Below are 13,888 nucleotides of genomic sequence, written 5' to 3'. Positions count from 1 at the left end.
TCTAGGTCCATCCACCTCACTACAAATAACTCAATTTCGTTTCTTTTTATGGCTGAGTAATATTTCACTGTATTAATGTACCACATCTTCTTTATCCATTCACCTGTTGATGGACACTTAGGTTGCTTCCATGTCCTGGTTATTGTAATTAGAGCTGCAATGAACATTGTGGTACATGACTCTTTTTGAATTATGGTTTGCTCAGGGTATATGCCCAGTAGTGGGATTGCTGGGTCATATGGTAGTTCTATTTGTAGTTTTTTAAGGAACCTCCATACTGTTCTCCATAGTGGCTGTATCAATTTACATTCCCACCAACAGTGCAAGACGGTTCCCTTTTCTCCACACCCTCTCCAGCATTTATTGTAGACTTTTTGATGATGGCCATTCTGACTGGTGTGATGATACCTCATTGTAGTTTCCATTTGCATTTCTCTAATGATTAGTGATGTTGAGCATCCTTTCATGTGTTTATTGGCAATCTGTATATCTCCTTTGGAGAAATGTCTATTTAGGTCTTCTGCCCATTTTTGGATTGGGTTGTTTGCTTTTTTGATATTGAGCTGCATGTGCTGCTTGTATATTTTGGAGATTAATCCTTTGTCAGTTGCTTCGTTTGCAAATATTTTCTCCCATTCTGAGAGTTGTCTTTTCTTCTTGTTTATGGTTTCCTTTGCTGTGCAAAAGCTTTGAAGTTTCATTAGGTCCCAATTGTTTATTTTTGTTTTTATTTCCATTTCTCTAGGAGGTGGGTCTAAAAGGATCTTCCTGTGAGTTAAGTCATAGAGTGTTCTGTCCATGTTCCTCATCTTATTTTTAAATGTTAAAGGAGAAAAGGGTTTGGCATTTTCAAGTTTCTTAACCAGACCTTCCTTAAAATCCAGATGAAAACTGCTCTCTGAAAAGCCAAAAAAAAAAAAAAAAGGGAGAAAGAAGTGCATTTTTGCACACAAACTCATGCACAAATAAGGAATGACCATGACATAATAATTTTTTTTTTGAACAATCATATTGCAACACACATCTCGCACTAAATGTGGTCCATTCTGTGTGATCATGCAGACACTCCTCAGCACTCCTGAGACAACGGGGTGCTGCGACTGCTCAGACCTTACAAAAAAACTTCTCCCTGGGTACGTCTAATGGTGAGCAATATCTTGCAGCCGTCACCAGTTTTGGGAAACTGCTAAAAGCCATTTGATGGAAATCAGCAGAATGACATGGGTGATACAGTGGTGAAATGCTGGTGGGGGACTGCGATACACAGCTGTAAAATAGCTGGGCCAATTTTCGGGTGTGGCTTATAAACCAATCTCAAAAACGACTTCAAAAGAATCAGCATTTGCCAAGAGGATTACAGGTGACTTTTTTTTTTTTTGCGCTACGCGGGCCTCTCACTGCTGTGGCCTCTCCCGTTGCGGAGCACAGGCTCCAGAGGCGCAGGCTCAGCGGCCATGGCTCACGGGCCTAGCCGCTCCACGGCATGTGGGATCTTCCCGGACCGGGGCACGAACCCGCGTCCGCTGCATCGGCAGGCAGACTCTCAACCAGTGCGCCACCAGGGAAGCCCAGGTGACTACTTTTTAAGACAAATATATACTTCACATTTTGGACATATAAAATCTGGCATGATTAAAAGAAATTCATTTTATAAAAGCAAAAGGTTACAATACTAAAGTTTACGGACATCATATAACACACCCACAAATGTTCCTTAGTACTTAGTAAAAAACAATGGACATTTTTTGAACTAGTCAGTTCCATAAGACAGAATTCAATGAAGAACAATTTAAAAATTATTTTTTAACCCAAGCCTAATTGATATTGAAAAATACAAAAGTTTTAACGATTTTAATTAAAAGTATCTGGTTATTCATCTACACTTATAAACTAATCTCCAGAACTCTTTTAAATGCTTTTAAAAATCATAAAACCTAACCAAGGTAGAAAGCAATCTTCAAAAGACAGATCATTTATCAAGATGTTCCCATTTACCATTTCCAAGTACCATTTAATCAGCCATCAAATTTCACCTAAAAGCTATTTTATAGCTGTTTCACATGTAGTTGAAGAAAATGTTAAAAATGGTGGTAAACATATAAGAAAATCATCTGACAAAATACAGAGACTGCAGATCATGTCGTTCTTGCCTACATTTTAGCCAGATAGAAACTTCTGTGAATCACTACTTCTTAGACGTTCACTGACCAAATTCTCAGGAAATGTACTTTGGCTCACAAGTTTGATATTTTTATCAGATTTTTTTTTTATCAGATTTTAAAGGAACATTACATGTGAGTTTTTGCACCTTAAACCAAAAAGAAAAAAAAAAGCTGAAATAATATACAAAACCATAAGTCAGATCTTGAAGATACTTGGGGTGGAAAAATACACGTGTGTATACACAAATGAACATGTATGTACATATTCACCTATATGCATGCACATGTATGCATATATACATATTTAAATGAGTTTTTAAGCAAGCTGAAAAGCAGTGCGTTTTGTTGGCCCAGCAACTGGATAAATGCACTTTAGAAATAGTCTGCACAGCTACACCTCTCCAGAGTAGGCATTAGTTCCACACAGAGATCTGGCAATCATCAGATCCAAAGTTTTCAGCCCATAAAAAGGAGTTACCTTTATAGGGAGGCAAATACCACAAATTTCTGTTTATCAGGATTGTTAGATGATCTCTGTTGATAAAGACAGGAGAATCCACTAACAGTACCTAGTTTTACATGCTTCCAGTCATAAATACCAAAATACCTTCTTTAATAACTGCTAATCCCACACATTTACATCATAGGCTATAAAGTGCCATTTTGATCCAGTCCGTATTTTGAAGGGATTTACAGATACAGGTAAAATTTGTAGCCAGGCACTATTTACAACCTTGAACAATCTTTCCAGATGAGGCCACGTCTGTTCTCAGCCACTACTACCCTCAACCTTTTTCAGTCAGAGTCACCAGAAAGTTTTTTCACCCTTAGCATAAACAGCAGTAAATTCTCCAAGGGCGAACATACCATATTCCTGACTTTATAGGATAAATGGATACGCGGCAGTTAAGGAAGACTGTTATCTGCTACTGCTACATTTTGCAGGCATTGTTCTCCTAGTGTTGCTGAGGTTGATGGCCTACCTTATTTCTTCATGTCTAATATTTTTATGTCATTAGGTTAAAAAAATGACAGTAGATTAAAATCACCTTAAGGCAATGTAAGAGGAAACTCACTAATAAGCTGATGACTAGCTGAGATCTTAACTCACCTAATGTCTTAAATAACTAAGTTCTGTCACATAAAATGAAAACTTGACAAAGCAAAGATGTGGAAGAGTACTGTTTCTCAAAAGGAAAAGTATCTAAGAACAGTCATCTAACAAGAAGAAAGCTGAGTAAATTTACACATTCTAATTCTGTCAGAGAGAAAATGAGAAGGATTCTGAGAGCAGTTACAAATCTGAAAGGAAAATAGTGCCTAGGCCCAAGCAGTAACGACTCTGTTTATTATTATTATATTATTTATTTTTATTTTTATTTTTTGGGGTTGCGGGCCCCTCACTGTTGTGGTCTCTCCCGTTGTGGAGCACAGGCTCCGGACGCGCAGGCTCAGCGGCCATGGCTCACAGGCCTAGCCGCTCTGCGGCATGTGGGATCTTCCCGGACCGGGGCACGAACCCGCGCGTCCCCTGCATCGGCAAGCGGACTTTCAACCACTGCGCCACCAGGGAAGCCCTCTGTTTATTATTTTTTTAATGTGAGCTATAAAATTCAAAACTTATATACTTTATTGTGTCGAAAATACACAACATAAAAATTTCCATCTTAGCCATTTTTAAGTGTACAGTTCAGTACGATCACATTGTTGTGAAATAGATCTCCAGAACGTTTTCATCCTGCAAATCTCAAACTATACCCATAAAACAATTCCCCTTTCTCTCTTCCCTTCAGCTCCTGGTAACCTCTCCTTTACCTTCTTTCTCTATGAATTTGACTACTTTAGATACCTCATATAAGTGGAATTACACGGTGATTTTCTTTTTGTGACAGGCTTATTTCACTTAGCACAACTTCTTCAAGCTTCATCCAGGTTACAGCGTGCATCAGAATTTCCTTCCTTGTAAAAGGCTGAAAAAATTCCATTATATATATATACGTTTTGTATAATCCATTCATCCGTCGATGGACATCTGAGTTGCTTCTATCTCTTGGCTATTGTGAACAACACTGCTATAAACATGGGTGTACAAATATCTCTTTGAGAATCTGCTTTCAACTCTTTTGGATATATACCTGAAAGTGGGATTGCTGGGTCATGTGGGAATTCTCTTTTTAATTTTTTGAGGACTCTCCAGATTGTTTTTCATAGCGGTTGCACCATTTTACAATCCTACCAACAGTGCACGAGTGTTTTAATTTCCCCACATCCTCATCGACATTTGTTTGTTTTTCTTTTTTATGGAGTAAAAAAAAAAAAAAAGCTATATACTTTTTACGTCCACAGTATTCAGTTTAAGGTAAGTTAGAAAAATGGAAATAACTGTCTAAAAATTTTCAAAATTTTAAAATGTATATAGCCAACTAGATCATTGTTCCCAGAACTTAAAACGTTTTAAACTCCAAGTTATTTTTACTTAGATCTTATTCTTATTCTTTCTTTTGAACACCCTGTCCTTATTCTAGCCCATCCAGGAGCAGAAGATAAGTAAGGGTGCATTCAACTGTAAACATGGGAACAGCTGCCAGTGGTAGAGAAGGGGATGAGGTGGGCGTGCATGACAGGAGAAGGGCAGAAGGGCAGATCTGGCACCTAGACCGGCTTCCCTCTTGAAGATTTCCTTTCCAATCACTGCCACAAGCACGTTCAGGAACATCAACAGCAGCTCCTGAAAGGAAGCTGACTTGCCTTTTCCCCAAAACAGCTGAGAACTGAGAGGCTCCCATCACCAGCAGTAGCCACCTAGACTGCCAGAGGAAGCTCTCAACGGCCCACTTGACTTTGGGAGTGACAAGGTGGAAGGCACAGCAACTGTGCCTTGAATAATAATAATAAATGACCCACACTGCTTCCTGTAGCAGTGCATTTCCCTCATTCTAACAGATCTAACCAGACCCAAGCTCCAATTTTGTACACAATGCATCTCTTTCCCTTCTGTTCCTACTTTATCATCATTATTTGCCATTAGGTCCTTTGTAAAGTTTGCAAATTTACCTCATAAAAACTTACTCATTCACTCAACAACTATTCATTAAGCATCTGATACATAGGTACTGTGAGAGTCGCAAACGAGACAAAATCACTACCCTCGTGGAATTTATAATCTGGTAGAATGCCATTAATCAAATAATCACATAACTATCTATGTCTATCGTTTCAAGGACCATAAAGAAAAAAATAAGGGATAATGCAAGTATAACTGGGCAATCCTTAAATTAGATGTGGGAATGAGGCAGTCAGATAACTTTCAGATAACTTGTCATTATCTGAAAAAAATGACAAGTTGATACAAATAGCCAAGTAGAGAGTGGTAGGAGCTTTCTAGACTAAGAAGGCATATGCAAAGGCCCTGAGGTGGGAAAGCTCAGCCAGGGTGACTGGAGCTTGTTAACAGGGGGGAGGGGGAGAAGGGCTAGATGGGTAGGAAAGCACCCAGGGCTCTAAAGCATGTCAAGGACTTGAGATTTTATGCTAAGTCCAGTGGGAAGTTATTGAGGCATTTTCAGGCTACATGTTAGTAAGTGTTTATTAAAAATTAATGCAACTGTATACTAAGATTTATTAAGTGAATAAAGAAAGGTGCAGAAGCATATATACAGGGCTTCCCTGGTGGCGCAGTGGGTAAGAATCCGCCTGCCAATGCAGGGAACACGGGTTCGAGCCCTGGTCCGGGAAGACCCCACATGCCGCGGTGCAACTAAGTCCATGTGCCACAACTACTGAGCCTGCTCTCTAGAGCCCACGTTCCACAACTACTGAAGCCTGCACACCTAGAGCCCGTGCTCCTCAACAAGAGAAGCTACTGCAATGAAAAAGCCCATGCACTTCAATGAAGAGTAGCCCCTGCTCGCCACAACTAGAGAAAGTCCACGCACAGCAACGAAGACCCAATGCAGCCAAAAATAAATTAATTAATTTTTAAAAAGTGTATACAATACACTATCATGTGGAAAAGGGAGGGAGAATAAATGTTCATATATAGGTATCTCTGAAAAAAATACAAGACACTGATAACACTAGTGTCTCCTGAGATGGGAACTAGATGGCTAGGAGACAGTGGGAGGAACAATTTTCTACTGTATACCTTTTTTTTTTTTTTTTTTTGGTGGTACACGGGCCTCTCACTCTTGTGGCCTCTCCTGTTGCCAAGCACAGGCTCCGGACGCGCAGGCTCAGCAGCCATGGCTCACGGGCCTAGCCGCTCCACGGCATGTGGGATCTTCCCGGACTGGGGCACGAACCTGTGTCCCCTGCATTGGCAGCCAGACTCTCAACCACTGCGCCACCAGGGAAGCCCCCTGTATACCTTTTTTTAATCTTTTGAATTATGTATCACACTTAAGAGTTACCTATATAACAGTAAGTTAAAAATTAAAAAGTCACTCTGGCTGTTGTGTAGAAAAGACTAAAAGGGTTAAAAGCTTAGGTTAAGACATAGGTAAGATATCGGAACAGTTAAAAATGAAAAAGATTGATAATATCTAGTGTTGAGGAAATGCGGGGAGTAACTGGAATTTTCACATGCTGCATGCAAGTGCAAACTGATGCAACCATTTTTGGAAATTATTGGGGAGCATCTGCTAAAACTGATCAGACACATATCCTATAACCCAGACTTCCATCCCTAGGTATACTCAACAGAAATGTGTACTATGTTCCCTAAGATTTATAAAAATTCATTACAGCACTATACATAACTCCCAAATGGAAAACCAAGTGTTTAAAGGAGAGTAGAATGGATAAACTGTAGCACATTCACACACTACTAGCACACTGAAAAACAGCTATATGCAACAAGAAACCCATTAACAGTAAATCAGAAACAAAAGAATATACACTGCTTAATTCCACTTACATAGTCCAAAAACAAGCAAACTGATTTAAGATCATAGAAATCAGGCTAGTGGTTATCTTAGGGGAAGAGTGGAGGTCAGAGACTAGAAAAAAGCATGAAGGCTTCTGAACTGCTGTCAATGTCCTATTTCCCAATCTTGGTGGCACTACATGAACGTGTTCGCTTTGTAAAAGTTCAGAGCTGTACACGTGTGTGTACTTCTGTGTGTCATGTCCTAACTTCTTAAAGTATAAATACCAGGTAGGAAGCTACTGTGGTAGTCGAAATCGAAGATGGTAGGTTAAACTAGCATAAGAATAGAGAACAGGGCTTCCCTGGTGGCGCAGTGGTTGAGAGTCCGCCTGCCGATGCAGGGGACATGGGTTCGTGCCCCGGTCCGGGAAGATCCCACATGCCGCGGAGCGGCTAGGCCCGTGAGCCATGGCCCCTGAGCCTGCGCGTCTAGAGCCTACGCGTCCAGAGCCTTTGCTCCACAACGGGAGAGGCCACAACAGTGAGAAGCCCGCGTACTGCAAAAAAAAAAAAAAAAAAAATAGAGAGCAAGTAAAGACGAGATTTATAAAGTGAGATCTACTTTTTTTTTCCCTGCTTTTTCATTTTTTCACCAGTCTAGTAGGTCTAATAAAAGCATCAGCAAATTGAAAGTCAAGACAAAGCCATTTGCTTGAATGAGGTTAACAAATTTGAGTAAGGTTGCAAAGTCCTGGGAGTAAACACAAGTAATTTCCAGATATATTAGAATTTAAAACCTTTGCGTTTGACAGCACTAGTTTCAGGACACATTTAAGACCCAATCAAACTAGAAATACAGAATATAGGGCATTCAATAAACATTTACCCTTCGTGATAGAAGGGGAGACTGAATTTTAGATACACTATTTTAAACGTGCACTTGCAGGTGATACCATACCACAAGAGATCAATACTATTAAAATTATTACCTACTGTTTTCCTACAAGTCTTTTATAAACTGTCTTATTCTCACATAATTAGGAAATTTCCTTATATCCTAACCAGTTTATCAGTATTGCTGAAGCACACACAAACTTTAGATGTCTATGTGATATATATATATATAGCAATTATATACATAATCGCTACTTGAAGAATCTCAACTGTGTCACTTCCTATGGTTATTTCCAAGTAGTCTATTATACTCAGATGCTGCGTGGCCAGGAACCCAATTCTGCCTTGCTGGTAGCCCCTCTTCTGAGAAAATAATGCTCCCCAAACTATCTGACACCATGGCCCAGTATCACTCATGTCCTTGAAGAGTGCTACACAGGAGTAGCTATGGTTCCTACCTGGTACATCCAGGTACATTACCATCAGGTGTACATTCTAATCACCTCTGAAAGATGCTTAACAAACTATACTGGGTAGCAATCATAGTGATCATGCACTCTAAAAAACTAGTTTTTCTGGGAAATGTGTGACCACTACCCATGGGATTTTCTTCCCCTGACAACAGCTAGAAAAGGAAGGAAACCATGCCAATGAGTTTTATTTCAGATTACATTCACCCACAACTGTGGAGCCTCAGAATCTGCATTTTAACAAGCACTCAGTTCATTCTGATCAAGTTCTAGTCAAGTAGAACACCAAGTGGTATTCTGGTTCTAAGAGGGAGACTAAAATATTCATTTACTTTTACTTCCTCAATCATGTTCATGCATTAAACATTTACTGAGTATTTACCATGTGCCAAGTATTCTTATGTAAGTCCTAGGGTTTGTGTAGTTACTAGAAGGTCCTGCCCCCATGGAGCTTACATTCTAATGGAGGAAAACTGACATAACCAAAGACAGAAAAATAGTGAAGCAACCTGGGAATGAAGTTATCCATTTTTAAAAATAAAAGATTCCTGGTTATAATAAACTAAATGTGGCTTTTGAAGGATATTGTAATCCCATCATTTTACTGAAAATGCTCAAAGGCAGTATTTTAAAAACAGCAGCATGTGCCCAACATTCTAATACACACACAGATACAAAAATAAAACACACATTAAAGGAAACTGAAAAGAAATGATCAGGGCCAGTAAATGACACAAAGATGTTGGTAATACTTTTTCAATAACCTGGTAAAGTCTCCTAGTCTTCTTGACAAAATGTGCAGTTTGAGCCAACACATTAAATATCTGCACCCAAATTCTGATTATCACGCATGGTTTACTACACTTGCCCAAGACTGTCTATTCCCATGTCAATGCTCTTCAGAATCAAGGACTTCTCCCCTCTTCATTACCCTAGTCACCACTCCTTTCCCAATCTCATTAAACAGATAACCAAGGATGAGCTGGTCAATATGCTAAAATATAACCTAGCCAAAGGAAGTTAAAAATGTTCTTCCAAGTTTAGTCCTTTTCAAAAAAAAGCAGCTAACTAAAATTATTGTACCTATTTTGTTTAGCTATGTTAAGATTTAAGAATTGGCTTTATTTTTGTGAGCAAAAGCAATCATATAAACCACATATGGAACAATTCAACTCACAACTTTTTTTTTTTTTTTGCGGTACGCGGGCCTCTCACTGTTGTGGCCTTTCCCGTTGCGGAGCACAGGCTCCAGACGCACAGGCTCAGCGGCCATGGCTCACGGTCCCAGCCGCTCCGCGGCATGTGGGATCTTCCCAGACTGGGGCATGAACCCGCATCCCCTGCATCGGCAGGCGGACTCTCAACCACTGCACCACTAAGGAAGCCCTCAACTCACAACTTTTAACCAGTAAAATGAACTGTGAAAATCTGAAATTTATGCAATATTAGTATCAATTTTCATAACAGGCACAGTTGCATATGGCTACATATTTCACGCCCATTTTGTCCAGATGGTGTTGGACCTCTCTTCATTGGTATACCAAAACCCAAGGAAGAAGGATACAGGAACAGGAGAAAAAAAAAACTTGCGGGTGGACAAGTTATGATATCCACCATATATATATATATATAGCAAAACCTGGCTTACCTCAAAAATACAATTCTGCTGCACCACCTGATAACCACACTGTTTGCAAACTCTTGTCAATTCACGAGAACGACACACACAGTCAAAACAGGAGGTCCACAGGCAAGCTAAACCCAGCTGCAAGATCGACAAGTGGACAGCTCCACCCCAAGAGATTACTTTTCAACGTAAAATTATCCTGGCTTTCCTCTGAGAGCTATCCAACAGCACTTCGGTTTTTGTCATGTTTGGCAAACTTTCCAAGCTGACTTCAATATATTAGATGTGGATCACTTTGCCAGAGGAATATCTCAGAGCAACAATGGTTATTGAATTTTGAAAAATGCAACAATCTGGAAAAGTGAAAATTCAGCATTATGTATTAGAACTAGGTTGGAACGCTAAGGAAATCGTTTACTGGATACATACCTTTTGTCAACTGTTACTCTAACTGACACTGTTCAAAAGCCAAACTATGAATGTCATATGAATTAATCTTCTCTTCCCTTGAACAAAACCCTAATTCAACAAAAGGGTCCATGAGTATTAGCACCCCCCGCCCCACTTTTTTGTCTAAGATAAACGACTACATATAATTCCCCCTCCTCTATTCACATTTGGGCAATTCTAAAATCAAGTTATTCTCGCCCCTAAAAGAGATATTTATACAAAGTATGTTGTGAATTAGTTTCTAGTTTATCTGCACTTAAACCCACTCATTTGGACCTCTTAAGAAGGCTTATATAATAATAAAAGCCTAAAACATTTTTGCATCTTTCCAATGCCTACTAAAAATGCAAATTCAATGTTTATAACATATTAAGTGGAAGCCCAAATGCTGATTTTCAATGAATAGGTAAGAAATAATTTGGGTACACCTGCTAGAAAGGTGTCTAGATAATTTATTAAATTCTTTTTCTACTTTTTCTGTTTGTCGAGTGCAATCTTTACTCATAGGTACTACCAAAGATCAATCTAGAAACGGTAAAATTATGGTTCCCATTATTTGTGGTCTCTAATGAGATTTTACAATATTAATATTCAAGAGCATACATTTTTAAGGATGCAAATTTCTACTCCTCCATACCCAGAAATTAAATTTTATTTTATTTTACTTTATTTATTTATGGTTTTTTTGCAGTACACAGGCCTCTCACTGCTGTGGCCTCTCCCGTTGCGGAGCACAGGCTCCAGACGCGCAGGCTCAGGGGCCATGGCTCACGGGCCCAGCCACTCCACGGCATGTGGGATCTTCCCAGACCGGGGCATGAACCCGTGTCCCCTGCATCGGCAGGCGGACTCTCAACCACTGCGCCACCAGGGAAGCCCAGAAATTAAATTTTAATCCAACAAAAGCAAATAGACTTTTATCACTTACAGAGAACACAGAAATAGGTCCTGAATATATGTATACTCCATATACTAAGAACTTAAAAGAAAATGGAATTACTTATTTCACGGCAGGCTGCAAGGAATAATTATGTAATGAACGACAATAAGAAAAAGCCTCTTATCATATAGTCTAGTCTTTATTGAAAGACTTACTTCAACTGTTGTTTACAGCTTTGGCTTACGTTGGCCAGTCATTTTAGCCTCTTACTGCCAGCAGACATAAAAATCAAGTGGTAATGGCACGGGGGGAAATACTAGTAGAGAGATGAGAGCAAAGAAGATGGCAGTCAGAAACACATCACCAAAATAAATCTCAGAGTGATTATGAAATAAACATTTTCTTGCCTGCCGAAGAATCTCTGCTGCTGTTTTTAATGAACATGGAAAATGCAACGATTCTTAGGCTTAAATTGGATCAAGATAGCACTGACTTCACTTTGTGTTATAAAATAGTCTTGAATAGCTTGACAGTCGTATTTTAAAACGGTGCATTTCATCTGGGTAAGTAGCTTTATTTTTTAAAAACCATTTAAAATGAAATAATTTCCATTAATTGAACTGAGCATGTAATCTTGTTCTTTCAGATAAGATGAAGGACACTTCAATCATATGTTTACTATGAATATAACTAGTCTGCATCATTTTATTAAATCATAGAATATACAAGCAGCTATATTTAGCTGGTACTGTATTTAGCTACTTAATTTACTGGCAGACCAAAAAAGGTAAATTGAGACTTTAATAGGCTTTTCTCAATATATATATAAAAAAAATCTTTAGTTCAAGTTTCATATATATTTAAGAAATTTTAACTAGGAGGTATAATTAATTTGAGCGTTCTCCTTATAAAATATAAAGTAACTTTTCCATAACATCCCCCAAAGACACTAACCATGAACAAAAGAAGTAAGGGTAAATTTTATAAGAGAAGAGTGTAATAGATGAGTACTGTGGTTAAAACTAAAGTGCCATAAAAAATTTGGCCCGAAGATGAACAACTTCAGACCCTGTAAATTTTCATGTTCAACACATTTCTAAATGGGGGAAGAAGGAAAATACCAAAATTATTGTGGAGATCAATTTATAAAACCATCATTATTTTAAAGCTAACTGTAAGACGTCAAAAGTTTAAAAAACAGTAATCTGTGGGTGCTAGCTGAATCTTATTACTTAACTGTAAAGAGTTTTCTCATTTTGGTGCCCAGACCTCAGAACATTTCAAATACGCTGCCTAAACATTTGCACCCCCTAGCTGTCAGAACTCAAAAACAAAGGATTTTTATCTCTTTTACATTCCTGCTATGATAGAAATTTGAGGCAGATTTTACGCACATGGCCTGAAAAATACCTCAGAAGCAAATGTCAATCTTACCCAATCAATTCATTTACAAACTCTGCACTCATACAACTCACAGCCTCTGTTCAGGTTTGTCATCCCATGCACACTACCCACAAGGAAAAAATTAATTAAAATAAAAGTCACAACTCTGTATACTATTTAAGTTGAATATCCAATTATAAATTGGTACATCAAACTGTCTAAATAAGATGTTTTAGCAATCTTGTTAAAAAAATTCTCGGGCAAAATATATCTAATTTTAAAAAACACCCCAAGATTTTTTAAAAACACTGTACTATACAACTTATAGGAACCTTGAAATAGGTTTACAAGGTTTTAATCAAGGTATTTACATACCAAATGATGTAAAGCAAAAAAAGGAAAAAAAAAAAAAGAAATCTAATTTCCAATGACATTTTAAAATGTACTAATGCATCAAAGATTTGTATGAAATTAAAATTAAGGCTTTTTCTGTATAGTAATTTGTATAATTTTAATTTTACATAGTAGCCAACCTTGGAAATGTCAGTCTTAAACATTCTTATTCATCCACTGCATTCAATGCAGTGGAGTGTGTTAAGTGTTACTTCAAATAATTACATTGCTGCTACTTCTATGTTGAAGCATGCTTTTTAAACACTGTATTCAATATTTACAATGTATATCATTTAAACTTCATGTAAAAGCATAAGAATGACTGTCTGACTTTAATACAAACACCATACTTGGAATTTTCCCCCCAAGATGAAATGTAATTTACTACAGTTTTAATAATCAACACTTTTTAAAGTTTTAAAAATATGTCTTAATCTGGACCACCAATATTTGCTCAAGTAAGTCAGACAATGCTGTTCCTTATTTAGGTTGCAAAATTTCTTTTATCAGTCTGGCTTCAGTTTCTTTAGGCACAGAGAAAGTATTTCCTCCAAAGCGACTCCAAAATCATGCATTTCTTCTCAATATCACACTTTTTTTCTGCTGACTTCAAATGTGGTCCACCTTGGGGGAGGGGAGGGGAGTATCAAGGTTCAAGATGAACTTATTTGTGATTCCCAGTTTTCCATGATCCTCCCTTTTTTGCTCTTTTAAAAACACAGTGAGTTAAAATACTGAACAGCAAGATAAAAATGGAGTATC

This window comes from Delphinus delphis, chromosome 16, assembly GCF_949987515.2.
Source record: "Delphinus delphis chromosome 16, mDelDel1.2, whole genome shotgun sequence".
Lineage (NCBI taxonomy): Eukaryota > Metazoa > Chordata > Mammalia > Artiodactyla > Delphinidae > Delphinus > Delphinus delphis.
The sequence above is the reverse complement of the archived record's forward strand: the minus strand, read 5'-3'. Positions refer to the sequence as shown.